The sequence below is a fragment of the Pristiophorus japonicus genome, chromosome 18 (genome assembly GCF_044704955.1).
Source record: "Pristiophorus japonicus isolate sPriJap1 chromosome 18, sPriJap1.hap1, whole genome shotgun sequence".
Classification (NCBI taxonomy): Eukaryota; Metazoa; Chordata; class Chondrichthyes; family Pristiophoridae; genus Pristiophorus; species Pristiophorus japonicus.
Window position 1 is genome coordinate 1,441,906 of NC_091994.1, and position 8,525 is coordinate 1,450,430.

The following is an 8,525-nucleotide window of genomic DNA, read 5'->3' on the forward strand; positions in this document are numbered from 1 at the left end:
GGCGCTTCTTAAAACTGACCTCTTTGACCAAGCTTTTGGTCACCTGTCCTAATATCCCGTTATGTGGCTCTCTGTCAAATTTTGTTTGATAATCGCTCCCGTGAAGCCCCTTGTGATGCTGTATGACCTTAAAGGTGCTATATAAATGCAAGTTGCTGTTGTCGACCAACACTAACCAACCCATCAGCCAGCAGGAGAGGACAAAATTGGCATTAAAATGAATTAAACGACAGAGCATGTTACCAGCTATCCCACGCCACCCGCTGCAGTTCTCTCGTTTCTGAGTCAGAAGGTTGTGGGTTCGAGTCCCACTCCAGGGACTTGAGCACATAATCCAGGCCGACACTCCAGTGCAGTGCTGAGGGAGTGCTGCACTGTCGGAGGTGCCGTCTTTCGGATGAGACGTTAAACCGAGGCTCCGTCAGCTCTCAGGTGGACATAAAAGATCCCATGGCGTTCTCCCCGGTGTCTTGGGGCCAATATTTATCCCTCAATCAATATCACTAAAAACAGATTATCTGGTCACTATCACATTGCTGTGTGTGGGAGCTTGCTGTGCACAAATTGGCTGCTGCGTTTCCCACATTACAACAGTGACTACACTCCAAAAGTACTTCATTGGCTGTAAAACGCTTTGGGACGTCCGGTGGTTGTGAAAGGCGCTATAGAAATGCAAGTCTTTCTTGCTATCACATGATAAATTCCGCTCCTACAATATTGTGAAGTTTATTAACTTATCGCCTGCAATGTGCTCACTGTGAAGTTGCCCACCGCAAACACAGCAGGGAAGAGCAGGGGACGATTTAAACCTGGCGACTGTGATTGTCGATGCTGGCACACGGAACTTTGCTGGGTTGGTGCGGTTTGAATGGAGATGTCGACCTGTTCCAAATGAGCAGGCGTCTGCCTCTGTGTTAAACCACGCACTGGGTGGCAGTGTGGCAATTATAAGGTCTGCGCGCTAATTATCGCCAACGGCAGCTTCTTGGCTTTCAATCTTTTTCTTCTTCTAAAGGATAAGGAATGTTTTGGCACTGGGTTTAGGGCAGTATTTAAATCTGGGAGAGTCGGGCTCAATTGAATTGCTGCCTTTGAACTCGCTGCTGGGCATCTATTATCTGATATGCAAATGGTCGGGATATGGGAAAATGCGCAAAAAAAGGAAAAATATTCAGTCATCGATGTCCGACTTTTCAACGCACTGACTCCCACGGTGCGCTGGATTCTCACCGAGCAATGCTCATGTACTCGCTTTCTTCCTGTCTCTAGGCACAATGATCTATTTAATGTGGGGGGTTTCTCTCTCGCTGCCTCACTCTCTCTCTCGTCTAAGTAGTGTCTGCAGATGGAAATTGTGACAAGGGGAGGTGGGGAGGGGCGGTGGGGTAGGTGGGAGGTGAGCTTTAGACCCAAGGTATACGGGGAGAGCCGGACACGAGGAGATATGGGTCGGGGGGATTGGTGGTGGGGGGTGTGTGTATAATGGGGAGGGGGGATTGGTCGGGGGGGAGGTGTGTATAATGGGGAGGGGGGATTGGTGGGGGGGGGGGAGGGGTGTGTAATGGAGAGGATTGGTGGGGGGTGTATATAATGGGGGGGGGTAGAATATCTAGAAGTAGCACTGAGTTTCTGTAAGATGTTGAGGGACTGTGCGAGTGAAGGCAGTGAGCTGCTGAGACCGACAGGCCCGGGGGGAGGCTGGGGGCCCGGGGGGGGGGGGCCGGGGAGAGGCTGGGGGCCCGGAGGGGGCCCGGGGAGAGGCTGGGGGCCCGGGGGGAGGCTGGGGACCGGGGGGGGCCCGGGGGGAGGCTGGGGGCCCGGGGGGGCCGGGGAGAGGCTGGGGGCCCGGGAGGGGGCCCGGGGAGAGGCTGGGGTCCCGGAGGGGGCCCGGGGAGAGGCTGGGGGCCCGGGGGGAGGCTGGGGGCCGGGGGGGGGCCCGGGGGGAAGCTGGGGGCCCGGGGGGGCGCGGGGAGAGGCTGGGGGCCCGGGGGGAGGCTGGGGGCCCGGGGAGAGGCTGGGGGCCCGGGGGGGGGGGTCCGGGGAGAGGCTGGGGGCCCGGGAGGGGGCCCGGGGAGAGGCTGGGGGCCCAGGGGGGGGGTCCGGGGAGAGGCTGGGGGCCCGGGAGGGGGCCCGGGGCGGGGGGCCCGGGGAGAGGCTGGGGTCCCAGAGGAGGGCCCGGGGAGAGGCTGGGGGCCCGGGGGGAGGCTGGGGGCTGGGGGCCAGGGGGGGGCCCGAGGGGAGGCTGGGGGCCCGGGGGGAGGCTGGGGGCCCGGAGAGAGGCTGGGGGCCCGGGGGGAGGCTGAGGGGGGTCAGGGTCAGGCAAGGCTGCAGACAGCTCAAGGCAGGCCGGGAAGGATGCTGTGATTTACACCAGGTGGTGGCCGGCTCCGCCGGCCCCTGTGTTACCGGCCTGTCTCCAGGCCGCGGCTCTCCCTCTCCCTCTCCCTCTCCCTCTCCCTCTCCCTCCCTCCCTCTCGGGGACAATGTAGAGTTCCGCACTCGAGGTCAGATGCAGCAAAATGAAGGTAACTTGTGCGGGGAATGTCGAGCTGTGGGTCGGGGCGGGGGGAGAGGCCTAGCCGAGGGCTGTGCAGCCTGCAATGTTTCCAGGGACTGAGCGCACACCACGGACCTTCCTCCAACACAAGCCTCAATCGGTCAACTCCTTCAGCAACAATACGTGAAAAAATCTCACCCGCGTCTGTTCAAAAACTCTACAAAAAATCCTCCCCTCCCCCAGGACCAGGCCATTCGGCCCTTCGAGCCTGCACCACCATTCAATAAGATCATGGGTGATCATTCCCTCAGTACCCCTTTCCTGCTTTCTCTCCATATCTCTTGATCCCTTTAGCCGTAAGGGCCATATCTAACTCCCTCTTGAATATATCCAATGAACTGGCCTCAACAACTCTCTGCAGCAGGGAATTCCACAGATTAACAACTGAGTGAAGAAGTTTCTCCTCATCTCGGTCCTAAATGGCTTACCCCTTATCCTAAGCCTGTGCCCCCTGGTTCTGGACTTCCCCAACATTGGGAACATTCTACCCGCATCTAACCTGTCCAGTCCTGTCAGAATTTTATATGTTTCTATGAGATCCCCTCTCATTCTTCTAAATTTCAGTGAATACAAGCCCAGTTGATCCAGTCTTTCTTCATATGTCAGTCCTGCCATCCCAGGAATCAGTCTGGTGAACCTTCGCTGCACTCCCTCAATAGCAAGAATGTCCTTCCTCAGATTAGGAGACCAAAACTGAACACAATATTCCAGGTGAGGCCTCACTAAGGCCCTGTACAACGGCAGTAAGACCTCCCTGCTCCTATACTCAAATCTTCTCGCTATGAAGGCCAACATACCATTTGCCTTCTTCACCACCTGCTATACCTGCATGCCAACTTTCAATGACTGATGTACCATGACACCCAGGTCTCGTTGCATCTCCCCTTTTCCTAATCTGTCACCATTCAGATAATATCCTGCCTTCCTGTTTTTGCCACCAAAGTGGATAACCTCACATTTATCCACATTATACTGCATCTGCCATGCATTTGCCCACTCACCTAACCTGTCCAAGTCACCCTGCAGCCTCTTAGCATCCTCCTCACAGCTCACACCGCCACCCAGCTTAGTGTCATCTGCAAACTTGGAGATATTACACTCAATTCCTTCGTCTAAATCATTAATGTATATTGTAAATAGCTGGGGTCCCAGCACTGAACCTTGCGATACCCCACTAGTCACTGCCTGCCATTCTGAAAAGGACCCGTTTATTCCTACTCTCTGCTTTCTGTCTGCCAACCAGTTCTCTATCCACGTCAATACATTACCCTGAATACCATGTGCATTAATTTTGCACACTAATCTCTTGTGTGGGACCTTGTCAAAAGCCTTTTGAAAGTACAAATACATCACATCCACTGGTTCTCCCTTGTCCACTCTACTTGTTACATCCTCAAAAAATTCTAGAAGATTTGTCAAGCATGATTTCCCTTTCATAAATCCATGCTGACTGGGATTGATCCTGTCACTGCTTTCCAAATGCGCTGCTATTACATCTTTAATAAATGATTCCAACATTTTCCCCACAACTGATATCAGACTAACCAGTCTATAATTCCCTGTTTTCTCTCTCTTTTAAAAAATGGGGTTACATTAGCTACCCTCCAGTCCATAGGAACTGATCCAGAGTCTATAGAATGTTGGAAAATGATCACCAATGCATCCACTATTTCTAGGGCCACTTCCTTAAGTACTCTGGGATGCAGACTTTCAGGCCCTGGGGATTTATCGGCCTTCAATCACATCAATTTCCCCAACACAATTTCCTGACTAATAAGGATTTCCTTCAGTTCCTCCTTCTCGCTAGAACCTCGTCCCCTCGTATTTCCAGAAGGTTATTTGTGTCTTCCTTCGTGAAGACAGAACCAAAGGGTTCGGGGGATCCACGATGGGGTATGCAATTGTGAGCTGAGTGGATGAACTGGTAATGTGTAGTGTGATTGTTAAACCTTTGTTAATAAACTAACTAGTTCTTAATAGCAATGTCTTGCTGTGAATTCTTAAGCAAAGAACCCATGAAGCAAATACATTCCAGTCACGAGAACCAATTTTTAAAGAAGTGCCCCATTCTGCCTTGATTTTGAATAGTTTAGGAGGTTGACGCAAGCAGACATTTTTCTCAAAGCACATGACGGGAGTGGGGGTTGGGGTGACATTCGATTTGGACCAGACTGCAAAACGGGCATTAGCGCATCTGCCTCCCGTTATTCATTTCCATTGATGCTCATCCACTGCTGAAGCCCTCACCCATGCCTCTGTTACCTCTACACTTGACTATTCCAATGCACTCCTGGCTGGCCTCCCACATTCTATCCTTTGTAAACTAGAGCTTATCCAAAACTCAGCAGCCCGTGTCCTAACTCACACCAAGTCCTGCTCACCCATCACCCCCTGTGCTCACTGCCCCGTGTCCTAACTCACATCGAGTCCCACTCACCCATCACCCCCTGTGCCCTAACTCACACCAAGTCCTACATTGGCTTCTGGTTAAGCAACGCCTCGATTTCAAAATCCTCATCCTTGTTTTCAAATCCCTCCATGGCCCTCGCTCCTCCCTATCTCTGTAATCTCCTCCAGCCCCACAACCCCCCGAGATGTCTGTGCTCCTCTAATTCTGCCCTCTTGAGCATCCCTGATTATAATCGCTCAACCATTGGTGCCCGTGCCTTCTGTTGCCTGGGCCCCAAGCTCTGGAACTCCCTCCCTAAACCTCTCTGTCTCTCTCTCCTCCTTCAAGAGGCTCCTTAAAACCTCGATCTTTGACCAAGCTCTTGGTCACCTGCGCTAATTTCTACTTATGCTGCTTGGTGTCAAATTTCTTAGCTCATAACACTGCTGTGAAGCGCCCTGGGCTGTTTCACTATGTTAAAGGTGCTATATAAATCCACATTGTTCCAAATCTCGGCAGTTTGGTCTCACTCGGTGACCGGGGGAAGTGCAACATAACACCAGCTCACACCTCCTCTCCCTCTCCTCTTCCTTCCTACCTGCATTGAAAGAAAGACTTGGATTTATATAGCGCCTTTCACGACCACCGGAAGTCCCAAAGTGGTTTTCAGCCAATGAAGTACTTTTTGAAGTATAGTCACTGTTGTAATGTAGCAGCCAATTTGCACACAGCAAGCTCCCACAAACAGCAATACGATAAATTAGATAATTTGCTTATGTGATGTTAGGTGAGGGATAAATGTTGGCCTAGGACACCGGGGATAACTCCCCTGCTCTTCTTCACTGTAGTGCCCTGGGATCATTTCAATCCACCTGAGAAAGCAGACAACGTCTCATCCAAGTGACAGCACCTCCGACAGTGCGGCGTTCCCTCAACACTGCACTGGAGTATCAGTCTAGATTTATGTGTTCAAGTTCCTGGAGTGGGACTTGAACCCACAACCTTCTGACTCAGAGACGAGAGTGCTGCCCACTGAGCCCCGGCTGACACTGCAGGAGATATAAGGAGGTATTAGGACAGGTGACCATAAGCTTGGTCAGAGAGGTAGGTTTTAAGGAGCGACAAAGGAAGAGAGAGAGGTAGAGAAGCGGAGAGGTTTAGGGAGGGAACTCCAGAGGTTAAGGCCTCGGCAGCTGAAGGCACGGCCACCGATGGTGGAGCGATTAAATTCAGAGATGCGCAAGAAGTCAAAATAAAGGAACACAGATCTCAGAGGGGTGTAGAGCTGAAGGAGATTACAGAGATTGTGAGGGGTGAGAATTTGAAAGCAAGGATGAGAATTTTAAAATCGAGGCGTTGCTGGACCGGGAGCCACTGTAGGTCAGCGAGCAGAGGAGCAATGAATGGTTTCACTTGCTGTATGGAAACGGATAAGCCTGCCTCCTGTACCATCCACAAGATGCACTGCAGCAACTCGCCAAGGCTTCTTCGGCAGCACCTCCCAAACCCGCGACCTCTACCACCTAGAAGGACAAGGGCAGCAGGCCCATGGGAACACCACCACCTCCACGTTCCCCTCCCAGTCACACACCATCCCGACTTGGAAATATATCGGCCGTTCCTTCATCGTCGCTGGGTCACAATCCTGGAACTCCCTCCCTAACAGCACTGTGGGAGCACCTTCACCACACGGACTGCAGCGGTTCAAGAAGGCGGCTCACCACCACCTTCTCAAGGGGCAATTAGGGATGGGCAATAAATGCCGGCCTTGCCAGCGATGCCCTCAATCCCAGGAATGAATAAATAAAAAATAAAAAATTGACTTCAGCCGTGGCTCAGTGGGTAGCACTCTCGCCTCTGAGTCAGAAGGTTGTGGGTTGAGCACAAAAATCTAGGCTGACACTCCCAGTGCAGTGCTGAGGGAGTGCCACACTGTCAGAGGGGCAGTACTGAGGCAGCGCCACACTGTCGGAGGGGCAGTGCTGAGGGAGCGCCGCACTGTCGGAGGGGCAGTGCTGAGGGAGCGCCGCACTGTCGGAGGGGCAGTTCTGATGGAGTGCCGCACTGTCGGAGGGGCAGTACTGAGGGAGCGCCACACTGTCGGAGGGGCAGTACTGAGGGAGCGCCACACTGTCGGAGGGGCAGTGCTGAGGGAGCGCCGCACTGTCGGAGGGGCAATGCTGAGGGAGCGCCGCACTGTCGGAGGGGCAGTTCTGAGGGAGTGCTGCACTGTCGGAGGGGCAGTACTGAGGGAGTGCTGCACTGTCGGAGGGGCAGTACTGAGGGAGCGCCGCACTGTCGGAGGGGCAGTACTGAGGGAGCGCCACACTGTCGGAGGGGCAGTACTGAGGGAGCGCCACACTGTTGGAGGAGACGTTAAACCGAGGTCCCGTCTGCTCTCTCAGGTGGATGTAAACGATCCCATGGCACTATTTCGAAGAAGAGCAGGGGAGTTCTCCCCGATGTCCTGGGTCAATATTTATCCCTCAATCAACATCACTAACACAGATTATCTCGTCATTATCACATTGCTGCTTGTGGGAGCTTGCTGTGCGCAAATTGGCTGCCGCGTTTCCCACATTACAACAGTGACTACACTCTGAAAGTACTTCATTGGCTGTAAAGAGCTTTGAGACGTCCGGTGGTCATGAAAGGCGCTATATAAATGCAAGTCTTTCTTTTTCTTTAGCTGACAAGGAGGGGCGACAGCACTGAATTCCAGTTTGGCCAGCAGGCATCTTCATCATCATCATAGGCATCCCTTGGGATCGAGGAAGACTTGCTTCCATTCTAACAGTGAGTTCTCAGGTGACTGAACAGTCCAATACGGGAATTACAGTCTCTGTCACAGGTGGGACAGACAGTCGTTGAGGGAAAGGGTGGGTGGGGAGGCTGGTTTGCTGCACGCTCCTTCCGCTGCCTGCGCTTGGTTTCTGCATGCTCTCGGTGACGAGACTCGAGGTGCTCAGCGTCCTCCCGGATGCACTTCCTCCACTTAGGGCGGTCTTTGGCCAGGGACTCCCAGGTGTCAGTGGGGATGTTGAACTTTATCAGGGAGGCTTTGAGGGTGTCCCTTGTAACGTTTCCTCTGCCCACCTTTGGCTCGTTTGCCGTGAAGGAGTTCCGAGTAGAGCGCTTGCTTTGGAAGTCTCGTGTCGGGGATGCGAACAATGTGGCCCTGCCCAATGGAACTGGTTGAGTGTGGTCAGTGCTTCAATGCTAGGGATGTTGGCTTGATTGAGGACACTGACGTTGGTGCGTCTGTCCTCCCGGGGGATTTGCAGGATCTTGCGGAGGCAGTGCTGGTGGTATTTCTCCAGCGATTTGAGGTGTCTACTGTATATGGTCCACGTCTCTGAGCCATACAGCAGGGCGGGTATGACTACAGCCCTGTAGACCATAAGCTTGGTGCCAGATTTGATGTCCTGGTCTTCAAATGCTCTCTTCCTCGGGCGACCGAAGGCTGCGCTGGCCTCAAATCAGTAGGTCAGGGACAGATTGGAGGCATTCAGTGTGCCATGGCGGGAGGTCCCTGTGAGAGGGTGATGGGCTGCAAGAGGACCCTGTACTATAGCCACC